A 17,522-nucleotide genomic window follows, 5' to 3' on the forward strand; every position below is an offset into this window, starting at 1 on the left:
AGCAGCTGGAAAGCTGCCCGGTGGAAAAAGACCTGGGGGTGCTGGTTAATAGCTGGCAGAATATGAGCCAGAAATAGCGTGGCCAGCAGGAGCAGAAAAGTGATTGTTCCCCTGTATTCGGCACTGGTGAGGCCGCACCTCGAGTACTCCTTTCAGTTTTGGGCCTCTTGCTACGGAAAGACGTTGAGATGCTAGAACGCGTCTAGAGAAGGGCAACCGAGTTGGTGAGGGGTCTGGAGCATAAGTCTTATGCGGAGTGGCTGAGGGAGCTGGGGTGGTTTAGTCCAGAGAAAAGGAGGCTGAGGGGAGACCTTATTGCTCTCTACAACTACCTGAAAGGAGATTGTAGCGAGGTGGGTACTGGTCTCTTCTATCAAGTAACTAGAGATAGGACGAGAGAAAATGGCCTGAAGTTGCGCCAGGGAAGGTTTATATTGGATATCAGAAAAAATTTCTTTACTGAGAGGGTTGTCAGGCATTGGAACAGGCTGCCCAGGGTAGTGATGGAGTCACCATCCCTGGAGGTGGTCAAAAAACACGTAGACGTGGCACTTTGGGACATGATTCAGTGGGCGTGGTGGTGTTGGGTTGATGGTTGGACTTAATCTTAGAGGTCCTTTCCAAATTTCATTATTTGATTCAATTCGATTTGATTCTATTCAAGGGAGCAGAACAGAGATGTAGCAAGAAAGGAAAAAAGGAAGGGAGGGAGAACAAAGGGAGAGAGAGACAAGGACTGGAAGAAGGACAAAGTGATGGAAGACGAAAAAAAATAGTGATAGGCTGCAGGACAGAGATGGAGGAGTTAAAAAAAGACACAGGGAGCATGACAGAATGAGAGTGAGAAAAAAGGGACAGATAGCAGGACAGCACTGGAGGAAAAAACAACTGTGATAGGCAGTGAGAGAGAGATGGTGGAAGAGAGAAAAGAGAGAAGGGACAGCTAGCTGGACGGGGATACAGTTAGAAAGGATGGAAGAGGGAATGGCAGAGAGAGGAATACAGAAAAGATAGCAAGAGGAAGCAGGACAGAGGGACAGCAATAGAAGAAAACAGGAACAGGGATCTGGACAGATGGAGAAAAAAGCAGGAGGAACAGATACAACATGATACAATGGGACAGGAAGTAAGACAGAGTGACAGATGAGAATAATGACAAGAGATAGAGAGAGACTGTGAGAAACACAGGAGGTTAGAGAAAGAGAGGTATTAGGACCCCTGCAGAGAGATAGAAGACATGAATAAAAAGAGTAGGGAGCACCACAAAGGGTCAGAGAAAGAGAAGAACAGGAAGGACAACGGGGACAGTGAGATACAGAATGAAAAAAAAACACATATTATACACATATTATCCAGTAATCAAGCCCATTTCAGAGTTACACAGTACCTCAGCCCCTTTGAAAGAAGTAACACATTGACTGAGCCCACTTCGGCAGTACACAGAACCCAGACAAATTTCAAAGTTACACAGTACCCGAGCCCATTTTGGCGCCGCACAGCGCCCGAGCCCATTTCAAAAGTTACACAGTACCCAAGCCCATTTCACAGTTATGTAGCTACAGAACCAATTTCAAAGTTGTGCACTTACTAGAGCCAGTAATGCACACCCTTTCTATTAACCCATCTGCAGCTACATTTATCTCAAGGTATCTACAACTCTCCCTTGGATGCCTAATTCTAACAGACACTTTCACTTACTTAAACAGCTAAGTTTACCTACGGGCACTAAACACGCGTGCTTCGCTTTGCACTTGCCTTTGTGATTGCCATTAGTACTGTGATTCTCACAAGGAGACCTAATTACCTGCCTTTTTTTCATTTTATTTTTATTGTTTCATTTGGTCCATTACTGATTCCACGTACATTCAGCTGTATCAGTATTTACAGTCCAATTCTACAATGTACTTTTACTACAATGTATAGAAAAGAGTTATGGCCGCATTGGTCAAATATTTGCCACTATCAGTTTTGATCCTCTTTTAATCATTATTTTTACAAATACATTTAAAACTCCAAAAATTTAGCATTAGCTTAAGAAGAATTGCCACTATTTAGTGCCTGCAATTCTCTACAGAGTGGTCTTTTCCACATTCCTCGCTCCCATTACATCTGTCGCTGCACGTGTAGAAGTTTTACTCCGTGAGGTGACGTGACCTCCACGATCCCTGTTCCCAAGCAGAAAACGAGTGAACTCCGCTCGTCTTGACAGACTGTCCACTTCCACACTTAGACACAAAAATAAAAATTGAAAAATATCATTACATCACAAACTACAAAGACCACCCAAAGATTTTACAAACCCACCACGGAAAAATACAGTTACACCCACACACTTCACAACCCTGGCCTACTCAATGCTGGCCGTCTAGTCCAACTCCCCCCACCCTTCACCCGCAAAATCCTCAACTGTCTTCCAAAGACCATCCACCAAACAACATATTTCCCTGCGCTGACTGGCAATTACCACATTCCAGGGCAGCGCTGCACGGGAACACCATTCCCGGGAGCCTTGAAAAAAATCGCCCTGCCTGTGAAAACCCTGGCCCGAGCTGGACCCCGGTCCGAACATTGGCAATCAACATTGCCTCATGGAGCAGCTGGGACCAGGGGGAAAAAAAAAAATGGGGGGTGGTGGGGGATGGACACAACACCAAAAACCAACCCATATCCCAGCTGGGTTTTTTCATTCTAAGTTTTTTTTTTTTCTATTTCCCTGAAAAACATCTCAACTCTACATCCAACCTGAAAGGAAAAAACATAACAAGGCTAAACCACATAACCCTACAAGGTTACACACATTCACAACACACCACTCATTAAGATCACATGCACGCCAGCCCTCACTCTCAACTCATCCATCCTACCACCCACAGGTCTCAAGGGGCTATCACCCCGTGCCTGCGGCACTGGGGGACTCAAAAACCACCCTACCTGCAAAAACCTGGCCCGAGCCCAAGCTCCTTCCAAACTCCCCACAAACTACCCTTCCATTACACCAATGTTTCAACACACCACCATCCGTGCATTTTCAACCCCATACTTAGCTTTCACAGTGCCACGTGTCACAGTCCAACCTCCATAGCAGCCATGTCACCTAAACGCAAGGTTCCTTCAAGTACCTCGTGCCCTGTCATCACCTGCAAAAACAACACACAAAGCTTTTTAATAGACACTTCATCCTTGAGAGAAAAGTCCTCCTCCGCTCCCCTACCCTGCTTCCCACCTATTCCAAAAATAACACATCCTCACACTCAGTGTCCTCCATGGCACTTGAAAAACCAGAGCATCACAAACACAGAGATGTCCCAAAGTTACTGATCGCTCCGAGGCCCGTCACGCTGCTACTCAGACGTCAAGGCCTTAACCGTTTCTAGAGGCTTGCCACAAAGCATCCACATAAACAATATGAACCACTGCCCAGTTACTGCCTTACTCTATGCTAGCTCACAGTCCAATTGCGATCCACTCAACTCCTTGCATGCAAAGAACCCAAAGTCATTAAACCTTCTATGCTGTCTCTACAATACCATACAATACACACACAAACATACAGTCATGCAATTCACATGCAAATATAATGCCATACGAGGCAGTACTCTTATCTCAGTCAAGACAAAACAACTCAGAGCGCTGCCATACCAGACAAAACAGAACAGGGCCAACGCAAGAGACTCTCAGATGGCAGTCAATACAAGTACAGACCAAAACAATACAAAACCAATACAGAACCAGACAATACAAGGCAGTCTCAGATGGCACTCAATACAAGTACAGAGCACTGCAATACAAAACACAACGCAGGGCCATGCAATGCAAGAAAGTCTTACGACAGTCAATACAAATACAGAGCAAAACAACACAAGACAAAGGCAAATACAGACAATACAATGCAAGAAAACTGCAAAGCAAAGCAAAGCAAAGCAGTCTCATAGAGCCACCGGCCACATCTTCCCTCCGACTCCACTCACAGACCCACCTCCTTACGGCACTCCGCTGCCTTCCCCTGTTGCTCTGTGGCACGCATCTTGCCCTGCCGCATCTGGGGAAAAAAAAAAAAAAAAAAAAAAAACATATCGAACAAGTCGCCTGGATGCAGAGCAAGAGCTTAACAACTCCAGAGGTCTGGATTCCATCTACGAAGACCATCTGGAGTCCAACTACAGCCTGCCATTTAAAAAAAAAAAAAAAAAAAAACCAACAACAAAAAGCCACCAACCAAAAAAAAACCAGGGCCAAACTTTAAGCCCATCACGTGCAAGACTTAACACCTTACAGAGTCAAATCCGCTTCATTGCCCCTCAACGGCCCCCGCCACACAGCTCCAATCATCTCCGTAAAACACTATCGGCACAGCTGTCCACACAGCCCTTTTCCCATGGCCCTTTTCACCCGGCCTGGTGACCTTTTGACCCCTGACCCCATGACCTTTGACCCCCAACCCGGCAACCTTTTATGCCTGTGACCTTTGACTTTTTACCATGGTTGCCTTTGACTTTTTTACCCCGGTGACCTTTTAACCTGAGCCCAATGACCTTTGACCCTGAGCTCGGACCTTTTACCCCTGCGACCTTTGACCCCTGACCCTGTGTGGCCTTTGACCCCGATCCAATGAACTTTTTACCCCTGTGACCTTTCACTCCTGATCCAGTGACCTTTTACCCCTGACCCTGTTGACCTTCTAACTTTGACCCCAACTCCATGACTTTTGACCCCTGACTCCGGTGACCTTTGAGCTTTGCCCCTGACCCTGGTGAGTTTTGACCTCTGGGCCTGGTTTACCTGTGGCCTCTGAGCCCCACGACCTTTGACCTCCAAGCCCTTGCCTTTGACCTCGTTAAGCACAGCAGTACAGCAAGGTTGCAGTAGAAAATAGCTTCTGCCCTGGGAGTAAATTTTTTAACTCTTTACTCCCAGAGACTAACCCATCTGCTACTGCTCTTTTGTTTTAAATTTAAGTTTTACAATAGCAACTTCAAAAGTTGCATTACAAAATGACTTCTGCTGTGTTATTAAATTTTTTATTTTTTTTTACTTAATTACACTCAGCGACAGTGCCGTATTCTACTACTTTTTATTTCATATTTTATTTAATTTCAAAGTTTACAGAGCATTTTCCAAGTTTTACAGAGCATTTTCCAACATATCAGTCTTTTCCACATTCCTCACTGCCATTACGTCCCTCGCTGCACATGTAGAAGTTTTAGTCCCCCAGGTGACATTACCTCCACGATCCCTGTGCCCAAGCAGAAAATGAGTGAGCTCCGCTCATCTTCACACACTGTCCACTTCCATACCTAGGCACAAAAATAAAAATTGAAAAATATCATTACATCACAAACTACAAAGAGCACCCAATATTTTACACACATACCATGGAAAAATACAGTTACACCCACATACTTCACAACCCTGGCCTACTCCATGCTGGCCATCTTGTCCAACTCCCCCCACCCTTCGCCCGCAAAATCTTCAACTGTCTTCCAAAGACCATCCACTGACTAACATAATTCCCTGCGCTAAGTGGCAATTACCACATTCCAGGGGAGCGCTCCATGGGAACGCCACTCCCAGAAGCCTTGAAAAAAATCGCCCTGCCTGCCAAAACCCCAGCCCGAGCCTGACCCCTGTCCAAACACTGGCGATGAACATCACCTCACGGAGCGACCAGGACCAGGGGAAAATAATAAAAAAAAAAAAAAGCCGGGGTTTTTTTATTCTACTTGTATTTTTTTTTTCCTAATTCCCTGAAAAACATCTCAACTGTACAACCTGAAAGGATAAAACATTAAAAAGCCAAAACACATAACTCTACAAGCTTACACACATTCACAACACACTACACATTGACATTGCATGCACATCAGCCCTCGCTCTCAACTCATCCCACCCAACTGCCTGCCACCCTCAAGGGGCCATTGCCCCGTGCCTGTGGCACCAGGGACCTCAAAAATCGCCCTGCCTGCCAAAACCCTGGAACATCGCCTCGTGGAGCGGCCGGAACTAGGGGGAAAAAAAAAAAAAAAAAAAAAAACAACACACACACCCTGCTACATTTTTTTATTCTAATTGTATTTTATTTTTTCTAATTGCCTAACAAACATCTCTACATCCAACCTGCAAGAGACCACTAAAAAGCTAAACCACGTAACCCTACAAGGTTACACACATTCACAACACACCACTCATTCAGATCACATGCACGCTAGCCCTCACTCTCAACTAACCCATCCCGCTGCCAAAGGGCATCAAGAGGTCATCGCCCCTTACCCGCAGCACCCAGGGCCTCAAAAATCACCCTGCCTGCAAAAGCCCCAGCCCCAGCCCAACCTCCTTCCAAGCTCCCCACAAACTGCCCTTCTGTTACAGCAACTCTTCAACACACACCATCTGCACCACACATAGATTTTCAACCAGATACTTAGCTTTCATAGTGGCGCATGTCACAGTCCAACCTCCGTAGCAGCCACATCGCCTAAACGCGAGGTTCCTTCAATCGCCTCGTGCCCCACGACCACCTGCAAAACCAACACACAAAACCATTGAATAGACACTTCACCCTCGGCATAAAAAAAATCCTCCACAGCTCCAAACTCCTGCTTCCCACCTATTCCAAAAACAAAAACCTCCATGCCTTAACCATTTCTAGAAACTTACCACAAAGTATCCACATAAACGATATTATAACCCATGCCCACTTACTGCCTTACTATATTCTACCTCACAATCCACTTGCAATCCACTCCACTACTCACATGCAATGACTCAAAAATCATTTAACCCTCAATGCTGACAATCTAGACATATCAAGATTTCACCCATAGACACTTATTGCTGTTCCGCCTACCCCTGACTCTACATCCCCAGGCAGAGCAGCTCCAAGCCAAACACACCCGTGCACAAACAGAACAACACAGAACACTACCAACAAGGTAATTCAAAAAGAGAAAACTCTCAGCAAGAAGAATGACTCCCGGACGGGAGTTGCCATCCGGCAAGATGACCTACAGCATCCAAAACCACAAAGCGAGGAGGCTCTGCGACAGCCCCAAAGAAGAAGAGGCAAAAGTAACGGCCCGTTACAAGATGGTACTGTCAAAACCAAGATGATGGATGCCTAAGAAGCCTGTCATCAAGACCTAGGAACATCAAGATGCAGGGAAGAACACCCAGTCCAAGGCAACACACGGCTAGAGAGCGGAGCTGCCAAAGCAGCCTGGAAGAGCGCCGCAAAAGAGAACCAGCGGGAACCTTCCAGCACCCATCCACGCTTTAGAGCTCCGAGCGCAAGAAAAGAGGCACCCGATTGGCACGGTGCCGATGAGTGAGGGCATTCAAGACCCTAGGGATGGTGCCCAAAGCGCATGCCACGCTCCCTGAGCTCAAAGACTGATGATGGCATTGAGAGCCAAGGAAGGTCGAAGGCACAGAAGACAGACTACACAAACTACACACCACCACAGACACAGGCTGGAACTGCCCTGCCCAGCACACGCTGGTCTCATGCTGAAAAGCAACCTGCTCCCTTCGTCTGCCCAAACAGGACTGCTCCTGGACAGCCCTGCCCTCCTACTCTAACTTTAAAACCCCTCCCTGCAATTCCCAGCTTCATCCCTCCCTCCCAGCCTCTCCCCAGCCCGGGTCCCTCAACTTAACTTTCAGAGGGCCAAGGCTACGAATCCATCCTCCACAAAAATCACATAGGCTAACTGGGATGATCCAGCAGTCGCCAGGTTCCTCTTCATCATCTGCAGTGAAGACAAAAAAACAAAAACAAAAAAAAAACCAAACAAAAACCACCACACCACACACCAACAACAAAATCAGAAGAGGCAGGAAGTAACCTATCAGCCAACACCAACTACTTTCCCAACCCCCCACTTAATCACACACACCACAGTGTTATGCTTACCTGCTCATTCCAGAGTCACACCCTGCAGCCATCATCTCTCATGGTACCTAAGGTAGCAAGACACACAAAATTAGCATAGCAGTCATGAGAAGTCACCGATCCCACGCTCCTCCTCCCTAAGCCACAGCTCACCTCAAATGCTCATCCCATTCCAAAGGTGGCCCGCACAGCGCCTGCAAAACAAAAGGTAAATGCTTAACCAAGCAACCACCTAATACTTCGATATTCAACACCAACCCAGCCCACAACCACCTCACCTTCTCAGACTGCTCATCGGCCTGCAGCTTCAGCCCTCCAAGGCTGCGTGCGCCACCTGCAAAAACCAAAGCAGAAGACATATGCTGAGACACCGCCTGAAACCTCAGCCTGCCCAGACCGATTCCCAACTTGCTTTCCTTTACCTTGGCCGCTCGACCACCCCGCTCTGTCATCAAGAGCTTGCCACGTCAAGGCATGTGTACCGCCTGCAAAAAACAAACAACAAGGGATGCTTCCAGCTTTGCCAACAATACAACACCTCCAAAGGAACAGTTCCTTTAACCCAGTAATCATGGCTCACCTTGCCGAGACACCTTCAGTACAGATAGCCCTCTTCACTCCTTGCTTCATACCTTCAAAATAAAAGAAAAAAAGAACCCTATCAGCTAGTCATAGAGCCACCGGCCACATCTTCCCTCTGATTCCACTCACAGACCCACCTTCTTATGCTGCTCCGCTCCCCTCCTCCGTTGGTCTGTGGCATGCAACTTGTCCCTCTGCATCTGAAAAAAACCATATTGAATGAGTCACCAAGATGCAGAGCAAGAGCTTAACAATTCCAGAGGTCTTGATTCCATCTAGGAAGACCATCTGGAGTCCAACTACAGCCTGCCATCTTAGGAAAAAAAAAAAGAAAAAAAAAAAAAGGCCAAACTTTAAGCCCATCACATACAAGACTTAACACCTTACAGAGTCAAATCCACTTCACTGCCCCTCAACGGCCCCTGCCACACGGCTCCAATCGTCTCCGTAAAACACTATCAGCATGGCTGTCCACACAGCCCGCCGACGGCTACTCGAGCCAAGATGACTGTACAACCCTCGCCTAAATGGTCTAGGCACATCAACGTTTCACCCGTAGACTCTTATCGCTGTTCCACCTACCCCTGACTCTACATCCCCGGGCAGAGCAGCTCCAAGCCAAACACACCTGTGTGCAGAACGTCGCCACGTGGAACGCTACCAAGAAGGTGATTCAAAGAGAGAGAAAACTCTCGGCAAGAAGAATGACCCCCGGACGGGAGGCGCCATCAGGCAAGACGACCTACGGGGCCACAACCGTGAGGCCAGGAGGCTCTACGGCAGACCCCGAGGAGTCGAACATAACAGCCCGTTACAAGATGGCATTGTCAAAACCCAGACGATGGATGCACCAGAAGCCTGGCGTCGAGACCTAAGGACATCAGGATGCAGGGAAGAAGCCCCAGTCCGAGAAAACAGACAGCTTGAGAGCAGAGCTGCCAACACTGCCTGGAAGAATACCGCAAAAGAGGAACGACCGGAACCTTCCGAGACCAATCCACGCTTTAGAGCTCCTAACGCAAGAAAAGAAACACCCGATTGGCACCAGGACGATGAGTACAGGCATTCGAGACCCTAGGGACGGCACCCGAAGCGCATGCCGTGCTCCTCCAGCGCAAAGCGCAACGAGGACATCGAGACCCGAGGAAGGCCTAAGGCACAAGAGACAGACTACACAAACTACACACCACCACGGACACAGGCCGGAACTGCCCTGCCCAGCACACGCTGGTCTCGTGCTGAAAAGCAACCCGCTCCCTTCATCTGCCCAAACAGGACGGCTTTGGGACAGCGCTCTCTCCTGCAATAATTTTAAAACCCCTCCCTGCAATTCCCAGCTTCGTCCCTTCCTCCCAGCCTCTCCCCAGCCCCGGTCCCTCAACTTAGCTTTCAGAGGGCCGAGGGGCTGAATCCATTATCCAGAAAAACCAGAAGGGCTAACTGGGATGTTCCTGCAGTCACCAGGTTCCTGTTCATCATCTGCAATTAAAAAAAAAAAAAAAAAAAACAACACACCACACACACACACCACCAAAAGGAGAAAAGGGAGGAAGCATCCCATCGGCCAATGCCAACTACTTCCACAACTCACCCCTTCCTCACAAGCGCCACTGCGTTACACTTACCTGCTCATTCCAGAGTCGGACCCTGCGGCTGCCATCACTCACAGTACCTAAGATACTAAGAGACACCATATTAGCACAGCACCTGTGAAAAGTCACCGGCCCCATGCTCCTCCTCGCTAATCCACAGCTCACCTCAAATGCTCATCCAATTCCAAAGGTGTCCCACACAGCACCTGCAAAACAAAAGGTAAATGCTTAATGGAGCAGCCACGTAATACTCTGCTGTTCAACACCAATCCAGCCGACAACCGCCTCACGTTTTCAGACCACTCATCAGCATGCAGCTTCACAGGAGACCTTAGAGCAGCCTTACAGTACCTAAAGGGGGCCTATAAGAAACCCACAGAGGGACTTTTTACAAGGGTGTATAAAAATAGGACAAGGTGGTAATGGCTTTAGTCCTAAAGAGGATAGATTTAGTTTAGGTGCAAGGAAGAAGTTCCTCACTACGAGGGTGGTGAGACACTGGAACAGGTTACCCAGAGAATTTGCAGATGCCCCCTGCCAGGAAGCATTCAAGGCCAGGTTGGATGGGGCTTTGAGGAACCTGGTCTAGCGGAAGGTGTCCCTACACATTGCGGGGGGGTTGGAACTAGATGATCTTTATGGTGCCTTCCAACTCAAACCATTCTATGGCATCCAAATCCAACTGCAAAACTGATCTGAGAACGGCTGATGAACCCTCCCTCCCTTTCCCCAGCAGTCCCATATCTTTAGAAACCCCTTTTCTTCTTCTGAACTGCCAGGAAAGGAACCCCACTGCTTCCTGACACCTCCTGCCCTGTATTTGCACCCCTGAACCCCCTTCATTGGCTACTCCTCAGGAGACGCTCTTCTGAGCCACATCCCAAATTCTGGAGGCACCTCCTAACCTACAACTCCCCAGAGACTCTGAGTTCTGCTATGTGCCCACAAAATAAAGTCACATCACAAGGTTTATTATCTACGAGGGGCCTGCCACAAGCTGCAAAGTTTCTAGGGACAACGTGGCATTCTGTGAGCAATGAGGAAAGGCGACGACGCGTCCCAGACCCTGAAAGGCACTGTGCCTCATGGCCCTACTGCTTTCTTGAGAGATACTAAAGCTCCATCTACAGATGCATACAAGACACTCACCCTAACCCCTGCTAAATAATGTCACCATTGGTCCTAATAAGAGAGTTAATATCAGCAACTTACACAGTGTACAGCAGAACTGGTGAAATAAACAAGGTTCTGTTTTCAATAAAGTCAGGAATTCCAGGAAAACACAATGCATCAAGAATTAAAAAAAAAAAAAAAAAAACCAACGCATACTACTAAACCATCTCTCCACCCCTGAACACTCAAAACAAAATTACTGACCTGAAAAAAAAAAAAAAAAAAAGCTGCATACAGGTGTTACTTTCTACTACTACACGTGCTGCTGAACCTTGACTGGTCCTGAAGGTCTTACCTCAGACAGACCCCTCTGCTTCCCTAAATATCAAAACACCTCTTCCCAAAGGGCTGAGCCAGCTCAACAGCTGCAAAGGACTCAAGGAAGAGCTGAGCACCAACACCAGAGACACCCAGGAGCACAATGAGCTCCCTGAGCAGAGGCTGTGGCTCATATACCCCAGGCCCTGCCTACCACCCTTAGCACAATCACCTGGAAAAGGGGAAGGGCAAACCACCAGAAGGCATGAAGGCAGACACAGCAGTAGCTGTGAGTTTTCTCACCTGCCTCCAATTTACAGCATGCAAAGCCCTGAACAGAGAAGGCAACCCTTCCTGGAAACAACAATACCTGCTCTTGTACTACAGCTACACCTATTGCATCAGCAATGTGACCAGGTAGGGAATTAAACTTAATTATTCCGGGGCACAGGTAGAAAAAGATAGATGTCCTTCTAAACTGTGTAAGAAACTAGCTCATTAAATGCAATAACAATGTTATCAAAATTGATGTGCTTTAGTTTCCTGTAAAAAAGCCAAAATGCTCTGGGGTTACGCTGCATTTCTAGCAAGACCACACATACCAATCAGAAAGCAGAATTATATCCCTTAAGAATTCCATCTAAAAAATATCCCTGGTTGCAAAATAAGTTATTTACGGTGAATCACTGATGATTCAGAGTCCCCCTGCCTGTGTCTCCAACTGACTCCCTTAACAGAGGTACAAGATTCCCAAAGCGCAAGAAACACCGAAAGAACATGGAACACGGGCACGTAGCAGACCAGGCAGCAGCCATGCTCCACACAGATATGGGGGGGGGGGCAGAAGCCACGCCCCCAGAAACACGGGGCGGGGGGGGGGGGGGGGATAGCCACCACAACCCCAGAGACATGGGAGGGGCAGGAGCAATGCCCACCACAGACACACAGGAGGGGGGGGCAGCCACCACACCCCCCACGGTCACAGGGAGGGGCAGCTGCCCGCGTCGAAAATAACCTTGAGTCAGCAGAATTGGCAGTCGATAGACAGGGTGGGGTGCAGAGGTATGTCTGTAAAAACATGCGGGGGCAGGGGGAAATGCATGAGCTTACCTACACCAGGGGATCCACCCCAGTAATCCACAGCAGTAAACTCACCTGGGATAACCTGCAACAGCCAATCCACTCTGGGTAATTGACCCAACACCAGATAATCCATGCCACCTGCCCCATGGAAGGGGTGCATCCCACAGGATGGGGCATCTCCTGTGCATGACCAGACACTTATGACAACACATCTGAAATACAAAAATCACAAATTGTATTTCAGCATATTAAAAAAATAACACCAAACAAAGTAGAGGAATTCCAGCAGAGTAAAGGAGAGGCTAGCACGTGACCTAAAGGAGGACTTGAGCTAAACAGGTCAGCTCACAATACAACACATCTTTCAGAAGCTAGACTGATTTGAACACTTCGAAGCAGTGTTAAGACTAAACTGATATGATTTTGAATGCATTCTTGGCAGAAAAGTAAACACTCTTGCCAGTGTTGCAAAGTGTCTCCTCCCTTCCTTACGCCACTGCTGCAGGGAGATAAAACTGGGAGGCTGCAGGACTAGGTTGTACTGGCATCAGAATCTAGACTTTAACTTAGCTTCCAGAGGGCCGGGGGTCTGAATCCATCCTCAACAAAAACCAGAAGGGCTAACTGGGATGTTCCTGCAATCGCCAGGTTCCTCTTCATCATCTGCACAAAAACAGTGCCAGCAATAAGCATCATGTCAGTCAACTTCTTCCACAACACCATTCTCCTCAAAAGCAACATGGCCTTCTGCTTCCCCGCTCTGCGGATTCTGGTGTCGGATGCTGCAGCCATCATCATTTGTGGCACCTAAAATACCAAGAGACAGAAAACTATCATTGCACTTGCAAGAAATCACCATCCACGTGCTCCTCCTTGCTACTATGCTAGCTCACCCGAAACGCTCATCCAAGTCCAACAGCAGCCTGCAAGGCACCTGCAAAACCAAAGAGAAGTGAAGTCTGACATTTATAATGTACAAGGGACCTGCCACAAGCTGCAAAGGTTCTAGGGACAACATGGCACTCTCGTGAGCAATTGGGAAAGGCAATAAGCCATCCCAGACCCCAAAAGACACTGTGCCTCATGGCCCTACTGCTTTCTTGAGAGATACTAAAGCTCCATCTACAGATGCATACAAGACACTCACCCTAACCCCTGCTAAATAATGTCACCATTGGTCCTAATAAGAGAGATAATATCAGCAACTTACACAGTGTACAGCAGAACTGGTGAACAAAACAAGGTTCCATTTTCAAAAAGATCAGGAATTCCGGCAAAAAGCAATGCATCTAGAATTAAAAAAAAAGTGCATAATATTAAACCATCTTGCCAACCATGAACAGTCAATACAAAATTACTGAACGGGGGAGGGGAGAAAAAAAAACCTGCATAAAAGCATTACTTTCTACTACACATGCTGCTGAACCTTGACTGGTCCTGAAGCTCTTATCTCAGACACACACCTCTGCTTCCCAAAGGGCTGAGCCAGCTCAAAAGCTGCAAAGAAGCAAAGGAACAGCAGAGCACTGATACCAACAAAGCCCAGGAGCACAATGAGCTCCCTGAGGAGAGGCTGTGGCTCATATACCCCAGGCCCCTGCACACCACGCTTCCCTGAACCACCTGGGAAAGGGGAGGGACAAACCACCACAAGGCATGACGGCAGACACAAGAGCAGCTGTGTGCTTTCTCATCTGCCTTCATTTTGCACTGTGCAAAGCACTGAACAGAGAAAGTGACCCTTACTGGAAATGACGATACCTGCTCTTGTACTACAGCTACATCTATTGCATCCACAATGTAACTGGGTAGGTAACTCCATTTAGTTTTTCTGGGGCATAGATAGAGAAATATAGATGTCCTACTAAGCTATGTAAGTAGTTCATTAAATGCAGTAACAATATTGTTATCAAAAATTATGTAAGTGAGAGGGATGTGAGGTGTCCTACAGAGCTAAAAGTGCGCTAAGGGCAACCTCAAAAGCATCAATAGGCATTGTGACACCATTAGAAGGGCCCCAATTGGGCCAAACACACCAAAGAAGGCTCAGAGACACAAGGAGGAAGTCTAGAGGGGATTTAAACAGAATACAGATGTCCTTAGGAGGCTGGGGACCAAATAGAGGCACCCTAGATGGCAGAGAGGATAAGAGCACTCTGAAGTGCAAAGAAAGCCGAGGATGGGTCTCTGAGGGAAGAAGACAGGATCAAAGTCTTCTGCAGAGCTAAAATAGGGCTGTAGTACACAAAGAAGGTCTCAGGAGGCACAATGACTAGGAGCAGGGGGGTCATGAAAGGCACAGTTGGGTAAAAAGAGAGATTGAAAGGGAAGTGCTACCAAAATGCTGTGTGGCACAAGGAAGGTCTGGCAGGCATCCTAGGTGGCATAGAGAAGAAAAAGAATGCTCTTTTTTTGGGAACGGAGATCTTGGGAGAGGTGCAATTGCAACAAAATTAGTCCAAAGGGGGCTTACAGATCTAAAAGTGTGCTGCAGAGGACATCTAGGACCTTAGGAGACATTGTGACAGTAGCAGAGGGCTTCTGAGAGGGACGGACAAAAGAAGGCTTGAGGACACAATGAAGCGGTCCAGAGAGGATTTGAACAGACTACAGATGTCCTCAGGGGACCAGGGAACAAACAGAAGTATCCTAGCTAGCATAGAGAACATGAGCATTCTGGAGATGAAAGATGGCATCAGGAAAGGTTCTCAGGGAGGGAGAAGGGTGCAAAGTGCACAACAGAGCCAGAAGAGGACTGCAGGGCATGAAGATGGCCTCAGGAGGCATGATGATGGGAGAAGAAGGGTGCTGAGAGTGAAAGACAAAAGGTGGCTCTGGGACACAATGCAAAACTCAAGAAGGTGTCCCAGCAACATACAGATGTCCTCAGGGGACAAGCAACTGAATGGAGACATCCAAGATGGCAGTGAATAAGGTAGAAAGTGCTCTGGGGCACAATGAAAGCCTGAGGACGAGTTTTCTCTGAATAAGAAAGAAACAAAGCCTGCTGCAGAACTCAAGGGTAGTGACGGAACACAAGGACACTCGCAGGAAGCATCATGACAGAAATAGAGGGGTGCTGAGGTGGCCAGAGACACAGAAGGCGGCTGGAGGGCACAAAGGTACTCGGGAGGAGATTTGAACAGAGTACAGATGTCATGAGGGAGACACTGACCCCCTGAAGTCAAGTGAGATGGAGGAGAGGACAAAAAGACTGCTCTGAGGAAGAGGCGATGTTCTGACAAAATGAGAGGGGTGCAAAAGACACTCCAGAGGTAAAAGCATGCTGATGAGACCCTCTAAAGATTTAGGATGAAGCGAGAGAAAAGAAAATTTAAAAAAAGACACTAAGAAAACTTAAAAAGCAACAGGGTATGTGACAAACAAGAAAGAATTAAAAAATAGGGATAGAGAGCTTGATAAAAGTAGACATAAAAAGAAAATTTTAAAAGTGACAGCACTAAGACAAGAAACACAAAAATAAAGACAGTGAATGGGATAAAAGTAGACATAGAAAGGGGATTTTAAAAAAAGGATTAAGAAAATAAAGGAAAAATTTGAAAAATAAGGACAGCCAACTAAAACAGAAACATAGAAAGTAAATTTTTTAAGTGGTGACAAGAGAGGAAAAAAGTGAAAAATAGGGACAGAAAAGTAAATAAAAGTAGACCTTAAGAAGCTTTAAAACCCATGGGACTAAGAGAGGAAAAATTAAAAAAATAGGTACAAGCAAACTAAATAAATGGAGATATAGCAAGTACATTTTAAAAGCGGCAGGGTACATGACAGACAGGAAAGAAATAAAATATGGAGATAGGGAGCTTGACAGAAGTAGACAAAGAAACAAAAGGGAGTAAGAGAAAAAGCATGAAAAATAGGGAGAGCAAACTAAAACAACAACATAGAAAATTTAAAAAGCGAGGGCACTAAGGAAATGCAAGAAATAATAAAGACAGTAAACTGGATAAGAGCAGACACAGAAAGATAATTTAAAAGTGACACATTAAATGACAGAGAGAAAAATTAAAAACTAAGCATAAGCCTGTTCATAAAAGTGGTCACGGAAAGAGCACTTTAAAAAGCTATGAGGTACAGGACAGACAGGATAAAATTTAAAATAGGAACACCAAAATAGGTTAAAGTAGACATAGAGACAAAATTTTAAAAGCCAATGGATTAAGAAATGAAAAGATTAAAAAATAGGGACAGCAGTTAGAAGGTAGACATAGAAATAAAATTTTTAAAAGAGACAGCACTAAGGAAGGACAAGAAATAATTCAAAACTAAAGACATGAAACAGGATGAAAGCAGACATAGAACATTTTAAAAGTGAGAAGGACTAGGAGAAGTAAAGAAAAAAAGGCTAAAATAGAGACAACAAACTAAACAGAGACATATAAAGTAAGTATTTTAAGTGACGGGGTATGTGAAAGGCAGGAAACAATTAAAAAACAGGGATAGGGAGCATAGTAGGCATAGAAGAATAATTTTTAAAGCAATGAGGTACAGAACAGACAGGAAAGAATTAAATCTAGGGACAGCAAACTAGATAAAAGTATACATAGAAGCAGCATTTTAAAAGCCAAGGGATTAAGAGAGGAAAGAATTAAACAATATTGATAGCAAATGAAAATGCAGACATAGAAAGAAAATTTTAAAAGGGAGGGCACTCAGGAAAGACAAAAAATAGTAAAGAAATTAAAACAGCTAACAGGATAAAGGTAGAAAGAAATAAAGTTTAAGGAAATAAGGAAAAATAGCAAAGGCAAATTAAAACAGAGATGTAGAAATGAAATCTAAAAAGCAACAGTGCTAAGAAAAGACAAGAAATAATTTTTAAAAGACAGTGAAGGGAATAAAAGTAGACATAGAAACAACATTTAAAAAGCAATAGGATTAGGGAAATAAAGGAAAAACTTATGAAATTGGGACAGCAATCTAAAACA

The 17,522-nt window shown here is 46.0% G+C and overlaps 2 long non-coding RNA genes across 2 annotated transcripts; both read right to left on the reverse strand.

The window, feature by feature from the left end:
- Positions 1–2,685: 2,685 nt before the first annotated feature.
- On the reverse strand, positions 2,686–4,359 carry LOC121233109. Its single transcript, XR_005931900.1, has 2 exons — positions 3,977–4,359; positions 2,686–3,137 (listed from the first exon to the last, which is right to left on the reverse strand). It is a non-coding gene; the product is annotated as an uncharacterized LOC121233109 (long non-coding RNA).
- A 698-nt stretch (positions 4,360–5,057) lies between these two features.
- LOC121233110 lies at positions 5,058–5,700 on the reverse strand. Its single transcript, XR_005931901.1, has 2 exons — positions 5,532–5,700; positions 5,058–5,294 (listed from the first exon to the last, which is right to left on the reverse strand). It is a non-coding gene; the product is annotated as an uncharacterized LOC121233110 (long non-coding RNA).
- Between the last annotated feature and the right edge of the window lie 11,822 nt (positions 5,701–17,522).

The sequence above is a fragment of the Aquila chrysaetos genome, unplaced genomic scaffold (genome assembly GCF_900496995.4).
Source record: "Aquila chrysaetos chrysaetos unplaced genomic scaffold, bAquChr1.4, whole genome shotgun sequence".
NCBI lineage: Eukaryota > Metazoa > Chordata > Aves > Accipitriformes > Accipitridae > Aquila > Aquila chrysaetos.